A 12,030-nucleotide genomic window follows, 5' to 3' on the forward strand; every position below is an offset into this window, starting at 1 on the left:
TGCAATATACAGGACCTGGGAGATTATTGGGTTGCTTACTGAATTACAGTGCTGCTGTGATGCAATAGGAACTAGGAAGTATCCCCCTCTTTTTTAAGAGCTGTGTCTTGAATTGGGATCAGTGATGACATCACTCATTGCTCAATTCAGACAACTGGACATAATTCCTGACTCTTCCCACTCCTTCATTCCCACATATAATCAATTAGTCCTTCTGATCAAACCTTCTAAATATTTCTAGAATTTGTCAGCTTATCTCAATCTCTATTGTCTCATCTCCAAATCCATGGCATTATGACCTTGTGTTTGTGTAATTCAGTAGTCACATATATAGTGTTTCTGCCAGCCCTCTTGCTTGGGTCCACTCTCTAGGGAACTTGATACCCACAGCTGATCACATCATCCTTTCTTAAAACCCTTCATTATCTCCTACTTTTCCTCAAGATAATGTCGAAACTCTTAACCTGATTTACAAAATCTTTCATCCGAAAGCAGGCTGAATGGCTGTTACAGGTTGGGTTCCCCAGGAAGATCACTCAAATGGAGATTAGGAGGCAGAAGTTTTATTAGGGAGTCCTCTTGGTGCCACCTCTATGAAAGGGAAAGGTAGGAAGCAAGGCTGAACAGAAAAAGAAGTTAAACTGTGAAATAGTCTCAACGGAAGCCTCAGCTGCCAATATGTTCCCATCTGAAACTGGGATGACCCATCAGAATTGTCCTAAGGTGGAGCAAGATGGCTGGGTCTTTATATGTCCAAATTGATCAACATTGGATGTGGCTTGCCCTGGGAAGTGGACTTGACCTAGGATGAGGCCATCTACACATTCTACAGCTTCTTGTGTTAAGTCCAAGCCCTATTTGGAACATTGACCCAAACTCAGCATTTTCATCGGAGAAGGCAATGGCACCCCACTCCAGTACTCTTGCTTGGAAAATCCCATGGACGGAGGAGCCTGGTAGGCTGCAGTCCATGGGGTCGCTAAGAGCCGGACACGACTGAGTGACTTCACTTTCACCTTTCACTTTCATGCATTGGAGAAGGAAATGGCAACCCACTCCGGTGTTCTTCTCTGGAGAATCCCAGGGATGGCGGAGCCTGGAGGGCTGCAGTCTATGGGGTCGCACAGAGTCAGACACGACTGAAGTGACTTAGCAGCAGCAGCAGCAGTAGCAGCATTTTCATGTACCACACCCTTGGGTAATCAGGACCTCTGACCTAATTTTCCTAGTTTACACTGGAGAGAGTAGGATGAAGGTGAGGCTGGCTGACCTCAAGCCCATCTTCCCATTTCTCTAAGGCCATACATTGTACTCTTGGCTTTTTTGTGGGGCTCACATCTTCTGGATTCTGGAGTCTTTTCACCCTGTCACAGGTTTCTTTCCTTGGGCCTCCTTATCCCACCTTGAGGAGACATTGCTTTAGAAACCTTCACAAAGACTTAGGCACCTAGGGTTTGGGCACATCCTCTCTAGTCTCTTCTAGTCAGCCAAACTTTTAATCTCTTTAGGTGGAAAAGCAGCTCTTATGTTAACCTTCATTGATCCCACATTGACTAAAAAGTTTTTAGGAATTCTATGCTCTAGCCCTCCAGTTTTCCCCTTATTTTTTAAAGTCAAAATTGCATTCCTTTCTCTCTAAAGCATCAGGCTTACAAAGTTGAAAACCATGACTTTCACGATTATTGTCTCCACTATAGCTTTTATAAAAGTTTACTCAAGAGTTCAAATCCAAATAATGCAACCTGTGTTTGTGTGTGTGTGTATAAAAGTCTCTTCCCACTCCTTAAATAGTGAGGGAAAATCAAATGATCTGGGCAAAAGAAAGAGAAAATGTCCATATTGTTTAAAACCAATTGTACCTACTATACACATAAGCCTGCTCTGTCTCACTTTATCTCTCCCTCCCTCTTGCTTCCTGGGAGCATATCCTAAATAAACTACCTGCATCAAAATCCTATTTCAAACTCAGCCTCCAGGGGCACTCAGTAAAGGGAAATGTACTCCTCATTAATTTCTAAGCATTCACCAGGGTTGCCTCATGCATGCTTAGGAACTGGCCCCACATCGCCTTCCATGTGGTCCCCTCCTGAATGTGCCTTGATACAGACTCTGTTACCTACAACTCAGATAGCTGAGCCACTGACTGCAGAATTCTTTCTTTGAGATTACACCTGCTATCACCAGTAGACCCGCAGGGTAAAGGCCACTTTTCCAAGTGTGTTTTACACTTTGGAAATTGTGAAATTTACCACAGCTCAGAGATCAGCCCATAACTTTTAATGGGACATGTCTAATGGTTCAGGGATCATGGAAGAATAGTGCAATATTGAAAACAACTTATAACCATCACACAAATTCAATTCTGTCCTAAAGTTTCTTGCTGACAGGGCCAACTTCTTGCTTTGCTCATGTACCTGTCTCCATGACTGGAAGGTTAGTTCACAATTCTACTTCTAGAATTACTCCTGGTACCTCCATACCAGAGTTCAAGCCAATCTGACTCTCTAGCATCAGAAAGAAGGGTCGTTTTTCTTCCTACATTACCAAGACCCACTTATGTTCTCCATTTCTTCTAGTTTTTTCCTCAAAAATATGTCTTTTTCCTAAGATAACTATAAGTGGGATATGTGTTACCTGCAAGGAAACCAAGTCATAGACATGTGATCTGACTCTATGGACTCAACAAGATACAAACACACAATGACTTTAATACAGTTTCTAAGTCTTTTTTAAAAAGTCATTTTGGGTAGATCGATACTCAATTTGGGTTAGGTTTGGTCGTCTGACACGTTTAACATTTGGGTCATCTCTTAGTCTATGTAAAATTTAGTCCTTTTATCGACTTTTCTGTTTTTATTGAATAGTCAAAACAGTTGGGGCTCAGTCTCACTCAGAGTTATCTTGGCTCAAGTAGAAATCACAGAAGATGAAGAGTCGGCCCATCTTTGGTTAACAGTGGGAGAAACCCAACTCATGCTAGCTCAAGCAGATTACAAAATCTTGAGATAGATAGGAATGGCATTTGTCTTAGGAGTCACCAGAACAAAAGATTTGAATGCTGTTAGTATGCACTCCCCTCCCATCTCTCATCTCTGCATCTATACTCTTTATTGAATTTTTTCTTGCAGACTTCTCTAATGAAGCTGAACAGAAGTTGTAGACTTATAGCCTCATAGCTTCTTTTAAAGTGATTAAAAACAAGAAAAATGTCTTTCGCATGTATTCAAAATTATTCTAGTGTCTGATGTTCTTCATTTCTTTGTATAGAACTAAATTTCCATCTGGTATCATACTATGTCTGAAGAACTACTTTAACATTCCTTAATGTGCAGACTTCTGACAAAATGTTTCAGTTTTGTTTTAGTTTTTGTTCATCTGAAAAAAAACTTTTTTAATTTTTGAAAGATATTTTCATGAACTATGAAATTCTGGGCTGAAATTCTAAGTATGCTGTGATCTTTTTTCATTAAATATTATTGTAACTCTTATCTTTGACTCTCAACATGTAACTTTTTTCCCTCTGGCTGCCTTCAAGATTTCCTCTTTCACCTAAAAAAAAATTAATGTATTTATTTTAATTGGAGGGTAATTACTTTACAATATTGTAGTGGTTTTTGCCATACATTGACATGAATCAGCCATGGGTGTACATGTGTTTCCCATCCTGAACCCCCCTCCCACCTCCCTTCCCCTCCCCTCCCTCAGTGTCATCCCAGTGCACCAGCCCTGAGCACCCTGACTCATGCATTGAACCTAGACTGGCGATCTATTTCACTTATGGTAATATACATGTTTCAATGCTATTCTCTCAAATCATCCCACCCTCGCCTTCTCCCACAGAGTCCAAAAGACTGTTCTATACATCTGTATCTCTTTTGCTGTCTCGCATATAGGGTCATCGTTACCATCTTTCTAAATTCCATATATATGTGTTAGTATACTGTATTGGTGTTTTTCTTTCTGACTTACTTCACTCTGTATAATAGGCTCCAGTTTCATCCACCTCATTAGAACTGACTCAAATGCATTCTTTTTAATGGCTGAGTAGTATTCCATTGTGTATATGTACCACAGCTTTCTTATCCATTCATCTGCTGATGGACATCTAGGTTGCTTCCATGTCCTGGCTATTATAAACCATGCTGCAATGAACACTGGGGTACATGTGTCTCTTTCAATTCTGATTTCCTCAGTGTGGATGCCCAGCAGTGGGATTGCTGGGTCATAAGGCAGTTCTATTTTCAGTTTTTTAAGGAATCTCCACACTGTTCTCCATAGTGGCTGTACTAGTTTGTATTCCCACCAACAGTGGAAGAGGGTTCCCTTTTCTCCACACCCTCTCCAGCATTTATTGTTTGTAGACTTTGATAGCAGCCATTCTGACTGGCATGAGACGGTATCTCATTGTGGTTTTGATTTGCATTTCTCTGATAATGAGTGATGTTGAGCATCTTTTCATGTATTTGTTAGCCATCTGTATGTCTTCTTTGGAGAAATGTCTGTTTAGTTCTTTGGCCCATTTTTTGATTGGGTCGTTTATTTTTCTGGAATTGAGCTGCATGAATTGCTTGTATATTTTTGAGATTAATTCTTTGTCAGTTGCTTCATTTGCTATTATTTTCTCCCATTCTGAAGGTTGTCTTTTCATCTTGCTTATAGTTTCCTTCATTGTGCAAAAGCTTTTAAGTTTAACAAGGTCCCATTTGTTTATTTTTGCTTTTATTTCCATTACTTGGGGAAGTGGTCATAGAGGATCCTGCTGTGATTTATGTCAGAGAGCGTTCTGCCTATGTTTTCCTCTAGGAGTTTTATAGTTTCTGGTCTTACATCTAGATCTTTAATCCATTTTGAGTTTATTTTTGTGTATGGTGTTAGAAAGTGTTCTAGTTTCATTCTTTTACAGGTGGTTGACCAGTTTTCCCAGCACCACTTGTTAAAGAAATTGTCTTTTCTCCATTGTATATTCTTGCCTCCTTTGTCAAAGATAAGGTGTCCATAGGTGCATGGATTTATCTCTGGGCTTTCTATTTTATCCCATTGGTCTATATTTCTGTCTTTGTGCCAGTACCATACTCTCTTGATGACTGTGGCTTTGTAGTATAGTCTGAAGTCAGGCAGGTTGATTCCTCCAGTTCCATTCTTCTCTCTCAAGATTGTTTTGGCTATTCAAGTTTTTTTGTGTTTCCATACAAATTGTGAAATTATTTGTTCTAGTTCTGTGAAAAATACCATTGGTAACTTGATAGGGATTGCATTGAATCTATAGATTGCTTTGGGTAGTATACTCATTTTTATGATATTGATTCTTCTGATCCATGAACATGGTATATTTCTCAATTTATTTGTCTCCTCTTTGATTTCTTTTATCAGTGTTTTATAGTTTTCTATATATAGGTCTTTTGTTTCTTTAGGTAGATTTATTCCTAAGTATTTTATTCTTTTCATTACAATGGTGAATGGAATTGTTTCCTTAATTTCTCTTTCTGTTTTCTCATTGTTAGTATATAGGAATGCAAGGGATTTCCGTGTGTTAATTTTATATCCTGCAACTTTACTATATTCATTGATTAGCTCTAGTAATTTTCTGGTGGAATCTTTAGGGTTTTCCATGTATAGGATCATCTGCAAACAGTGAGAGTTTTACTTCTTCTTTTCCAATATGGATTCCTTTTATTTCTTTCTCTTCTCTGATTGCTGTGGCTAAAACTTCCAAAACTATGTTGAATAGTTGAGAGTGGGCATCCTTGTCTTGTTCCTGACTTTAGGGGAAATGCTTTCAGTTTTTCATCATTGAGGATAATGTTTGCTGTGGGTTTATCATATACGGCTTTTATTATGTTGAGGTATGTTCCTTCTATGTCTGCTTTCTGGAGGGTTTTTATCATAAATGGATTTTGAATTTTGTCAAAGGCCTTCTCTGCATCTATTGAGATAATCATATGGTTTTTATCTTTCAGTTTGTTAATGTGGTGTATCACATTGATTGATTTGTGGATATTAAAGAATCATTGCATCCCTGGAATAAAGCCCACTTGGTCATGATGTATGATCTTTCTAATATGTTGTTGGATTCTGTTTGCTACAATTTTGTTAAGGATTTTTGCATCTATGTTCATCAGTGATATTGTCCTGTAGTTTTCTTTTTTTGTGGCGTCGTTGTCTGGTTTTGGTATTAGGGTGATGGTGGCCTCATAAAATGAGTTTGGAAGTTTACCTTCCTCTGCAATTTTCTGGCAGAGTTCGAGTAGGATAGGTGTTAGCTCTTCTCTAAATTTTTGGTAGAATTCAGCTGTGAAGCCGTCTGGTCCTGGGCTTTTGTTTTCTGGAAGATTTCTGATTACAGTTTCGATTTCCGTGCTTGTGATGGGTCTGTTAAGATTTTCTATTTCTTCCTGTCCTCTTTCACTTTTTATTCTCAGAAGTTTGACTATGAAGTGTCTGGATCCTGTTTGTGGTTTTTCTGGGCTTTATAGATCTGTATCTTCTGCTTTGTTCTCTACTCTCCTTCTGTCACTCCAGTTATACATTTATCAGACTGATACCACAACTCTGGATGCTTTTTTCTGTATTTTTCTTTTTTTCTCAAAATACTTCAGTTTAGACAATTTCTACTGACCTGACTCACTAATTTTTTCCTTAGCTTTATCCAGTCTGCTGCCAAGACAATTGAAGGAATTCTTCATTTCTTTCATGTTTTTTCCTTAACACATCCAGTTGACTGTTTTTTTATAGTTTCTATCTCTTAATGAGGGCTTCCCTGTAGCTCAGATGGTAAAGCATCTCCCTGCAATGTGGGGTACCCAGGTTCGATCCCTGGGTGGGGAAGATCCCCTGGAGAAGGAAATGGCAACCCACTCCAGTATTCTTGCCTGAAAAACTTCATGGACTGTCACCTGAGGAGCCTAGTAGGCCACAGTCCCTCAGGCAACAGTCCAAAAACTTTACCATCTATTTTTATTGTTCACCTTTTTTAAAAAAAAACTAGATCCTTTAACATATTAATCACAGTTGTTTTTAAAGTCCCTGTCTGATATTTCAACATCTGAGTCATCTCTGCATGTTTCTATTAATCAACTTTACCTCTGGGCAGTAGGGGCATCCCCGGTGGCCCAGTGGTAAAGAATCTGCCTGTCATTGTGGGAGATGCAAGAAATGCAGGTTTGATCCCCGGGTGGGGAAGATCCCCTGGAGTAGGAAATGGCAACCCACTCCAGTATTCTTGCCTTGGGAATTCCATGGACAGAGGAGTCTGGTGGGCTACAGTCTAAGGGATTGCAGAGTCAGACACGACTGAGTGACTGAACACATAGACACACTAAGTAATAGGTTATTTCTTGATTCTTTTATGATTATTCATTTTTTAAAATTATTAGAGTGTGGGCTTCCCTGGTGGTTCATTGGTAAAGAAAGTGCCTGCCAATGCAGTAAACTCAAGTTTGATCCCTGGGTTGAGAAGATCCCCTGCAGAAGGAAATGGCAACCCACTCCAGTATTCTTGCCTGGAAAACCCCATGGACAGAGGAGCCTGGTGGGCTATAGTCCATGGGGTAGCAAAGAACTGGACAGAACTTAGCGACTGAACAACAACAACAAAAGATAGTATGTATAGCAAAGCAGAAAGAGAATGAGTTAATAGTATTTATGCCCAGAAATAAGTACATCTCTTCTTCGGTCAGACTAATATTGTTAGTCAGCCTAGTCATTAATTGAGCTGTTTGGGTTTTGTTGTTCGATTACATTCACTGCTCTACCATCTTCATATTCCCCAAGCAGTTGGTTTCTATTACCTTATGCTTATAGTGGGGCCTAAGGTCCTAGAACATGTGTTTTCTTGCTTCAATCTCAGCTTTCAGCAATTCCTATATATGTGTACCACAGATGGGGTCTGTCCATATTCCTGCCACCAATTAGTAGACAGATATTACTTGTGTTGTTTGGTGCTAGACTCTTTTGCTTATACTCCTATCCCACCAGCCATAGAGTTTTACCTGGCTCCGGGAGTGAAAAGATTCTTTGCTTCTGCCCAGTGGATTAAGGCTTTTATTTCCATTAAGAGAAGGGTCTGGGAAATTGAGTGGGATTTTGTGCCTGATCCCCAGCAGCAGCTGATCACCTTCTTCATACCTGCACCCCTGGGAGAGGCACTCACAAGTTTTCTGTTCTGCTCCTAGTCTTTATTCTGAGTGGCCATTGGAGGCCAAGGAATAGAATTTGCTAGTGAGTGCAAAATTTTCTTCTGTCTGGAACGGATTACAGCAATTTCAAAATGACATTAGATCATACTTGGCCTTTAATATTTTAGCCAGTTTCTTCTTACCAGTTTTTATTTTTGTAACCTTTTCCTCCCATGATCTGTCACAGGTGAGAGTGTTATGTGTTCTGTCTCTCTTTGGAGTAGCTTGTCACTCTTTGGAATTCAATTTATTTAATTTTCTTTAAAAAAAAATTTGTTTATTTACTTATTTGGCTGTGCCAGGTCTTAGTTGCAGCACATGAGAATTTTTTTTTCTATAGCATACAGGATCTTTAGTTGTGGTGTGTGGGATCTGGTTCCCTGACCAGGGATTGAACCCGGGCCCCCTGCATTAACAATGTAGCATCTTAGCCACTGGACTACCAGGGAAGTTCCTACTTCACTGCCTCATGACTTAAGCTTTCTGATGGGCTCAAAACAGTTAAGTTTTTGTCAATTATCTGGCATTTTTGTATAGGTAGAGAGGGACTAATGGTGTTTTGAAACACCAAAACAAAAATTAATTTTTTGAGCCTTTCTCCCTCCTAAGTAGAAGCAGAACTCTCTTCTTATAGTTTCTTCACTAGGAAGATGCTTCCATTTGGGAAAAAAATGTTAGGAAGAACCAAATGTTTCTCACATTGGCCTTGGTCACATGCTCTTCCTTTTACCAGTCACTGATCACAGGGCACAGAGAAGGCGAAGGCACCCCACTCCAGTACTCTTGCCTGGAAAATCCCATGGATGGAGGAGCCTGGTGGGCTGCCGTCTATGGGGTCATACAGAGTTGGACACGACTGAAATGAGTTAGCAGCAGCAGCCGATCACAGGGCATGGTTCTCTAATTTGCCTCACCTGGCAAGGGAGTCAGGCTCTCGCCTAACAGACAAAAACAGTAGTCTGAAGTGTGATAAGCACAGATAATTTCTAAAACTGTTTTTAATGAAGAAAGTAATACACGCACATGGCAAAAAATTCAAATTTTACAGTGAGATGTCATTCTCTCCCAAATCTTACTCCAGTCATCTTCCACAGAGGCAACTATTGTTAGCAATTTCTTGAGTTTCCAATCACAAAATTTATCTCTGTATAGTAACTTATACACACATAAACACATACCTCCACTCAAAATACATGCTTTCTTAAACAAACCTCCACTTAACTGACTCATAAGATTAACCAGCACTCTTCACTCTTCCTGTGAAGCACACAATGAATACCTACAGCATCTACATGACAGCTTCTACCAGGTAAGTTACATGCTTACCAAAAGTCAGTTGTATTTATTTTAAGCCTTTTTATAGAAGCTCAAATACTTTGGCCACCTGATTTGAAGAGCTGACTCACTGGAAAAGATCCTGATGCTGGAAAAGATTGAAGGCAGGAGGAGAAGAGGGTGACAGAGGATGAGATGGTTGGATGGTATCACCGACTCAATGGACATGAGTTTAAGCAACTCCCAGAGATGGTGAAGGACAGGAAACCCTGGTGTGCTGCAGTTCATGGGGTCACAAAGAGTTGGACACGACTGAATGACTGAACTGAACTGATACCAGTTGTGACTATTATTATGGTTAACTAATTCAATTAAATATTATATAAGCTAATTAAAAACTGAGTGCAAAAGAAGCCATCATTTTATATAAATTATTCATAAAGACTTGCTAATGATTACTTCTATTTTTTAAAAATAGCTATGGGAGAAGCAACTAAAAATCAGTGGGGGATACTGAAAAATCAAGAAGGATTTTGTGATGAGATTGCTGCAAAGTTAAGTTTGAACTTTACTTCATTTACTTAGATATAAATAATGTTTGAAAAATTACAGGCTTGCTTTAAATGAAAAGCATAAAAAATGTACTTTGGATGTAGTTTATTCAAGAAAGACAACATGAAATGCTAATTAATAAATTCATACCCAAAGAAAATATTTTAAGTTAAAATTCAATTGCTAAAATATGTTCAAAAATATATATTTTCATGATGTCTTATTGCATGTTTTTTGATTAAACATCCACTGATAGTCTTGACTTCATTGGATAAAAGGGTTTCTACTGTGCATATATGTATGTTTGAAAAAGGAGCTAAAGAGTAACAGTGTGAGTATGTGTGTGTTCACATAAGTGTACACACCATCTTAGTGAGCAGCAGTCAGAAAATGCATCTCTAACAAAATGGCATTTGACCAGAAGTCTGAAGGAAGTGAGTCAACCACACAGGTATCTGAGTGTAGAACATTTCAGGCAAAGAGAACAGCTAGAACAAAGGTCTGATATATACCCTTGATTATGGATGACTGGTTGAAATAAATTATGGGTCACTGATATACTAAAAACTATATACCAGTCTAAAAATTGAAGTGAATGAGATAAAAATATCTCCATTGATAAATAATAGATGTGATACATTTATTTTTATATTCAAATGTGATCATTAGAACTTCATGTTCTATATAACTGTACAAAATGCATAAATAAAAAACTATTAGAAATACAAAATAAAAATGGAAAGAAGCAAAAAGTATAATAGGAATTTTCACTCAACACTACCCGTTGATAATATTAAGTAGACAGAAAATAAAGAAGATTAGAAAATTTAGATAAAAATAAATGTGTTTAAACTACTAAGTATGTGATTTGTACCCTCATATGTATTTTAAACAAATAATTTAAACTTGTTCTGATCCTTTTCTAGAATCATACCTTTATTCCTATTTTGCATGTTGCAACATTGACTAGAGCTTTCAGATCTATATTAAAATTTAGATTAAAAGCTATTTACGCCTTAAGTGAACTCACCACTGTCTAGCACTCTGATTTTGTGTTGAATCAATCTTTCCTTTTGCCACAGAGCACAGAAGTCTCATTTTTGATAAATGAAGAGGATAAAGTGTTAACCAGCCTTGGCAATGTCATTGTATCTGGCCAAAGTAGGCAAGTTGAGGGGTAGGGATAATGGAGCAAAGATAGAAAGTGGGACAAGATTTGTCAGTGAGAATATGTAAAAGATGCTCACTTGTAATTTTCTATGTTTCTATCCTAATATGAAAAATTAGATCACATCTTTGTTTACTTTGATAATTTTTTTTTTTAAGTAAAGTACCGAAACCTTGAGAGAAACCCTACTTGATCATGGTGGTAGTTGGATTAATTTGCAGTTGTATTTGTTATTCTAGTGTTTTATTTAGATTTTCCACATCTGTCTTCACTAATTAACCTATTCTGGCCAGTATTCTTTCTGTATGTGCTAACTCTAGTTTTCACCTGAGGATTATGTTGGGTTTACAAAATAAACTGGGTTCTGAGGTTATAGCAGTAGACAGACAAGGTTCCTACATTCAGGAAATAGCGTTTTCATTCTAACGTAGGATAGACCAGAAGTAAAAAGGTAAATTGATATGTTTAAAAAATCAGATGTAATAAGTCCTTGGTAGAAAATGAAAACCAAGTGACTTTAGACTTGATGGTCTAAAGCAGGCCTCTCTGAAAAAGTAATATGTAAACTGAGACCTAAACAATAAGAAAAAGAAGCAAAAAATAGAAACATAGAATTTTGAGTCAGGTTGCTGCTATAATTAGAAAAATAATTTCACTGGTTTAGGGTCATGCATTCTGTCACATGATACTGTTCTCTCTTCATATTGAAAGTAAACCCCTCATGTGCATACAAAGTTTCCTTTGGTTGGGGATATAGTAGGTTTTGGGTTTTGATTATTTCGTGACTAAGAAAGCAATATACCCTATATGTCTTTCTTTTTTATTGTACGTGAAAACCAGGTGGCATAAGCATATACATAA

At 38.1% G+C, this 12,030-nt stretch overlaps 1 long non-coding RNA gene and 1 other non-coding gene across 2 annotated transcripts in view; one reads left to right on the forward strand and one right to left on the reverse strand.

Annotated features, from left to right (window-relative positions):
• Window positions 1-11,167, forward strand: part of LOC123332953 — a 42,802-nt gene extending 31,635 nt beyond the window's left edge. Inside the window, exon 2 of the long non-coding RNA XR_006550162.2 lies at window positions 9,928-11,167. This is a non-coding gene — a long non-coding RNA (uncharacterized LOC123332953). The remainder of the gene's footprint in view (window positions 1-9,927) is intronic.
• On the reverse strand, window positions 8,551-8,623 carry TRNAN-GUU. Its single transcript has one exon. It is a non-coding gene; the product is annotated as a tRNA-Asn (tRNA).
• Window positions 11,168-12,030: the final 863 nt, after the last annotated feature.

The sequence above is a fragment of the Bubalus bubalis genome, chromosome 3 (assembly GCF_019923935.1).
Source record: "Bubalus bubalis isolate 160015118507 breed Murrah chromosome 3, NDDB_SH_1, whole genome shotgun sequence".
NCBI classification, from domain to species: domain Eukaryota; kingdom Metazoa; phylum Chordata; class Mammalia; order Artiodactyla; family Bovidae; genus Bubalus; species Bubalus bubalis.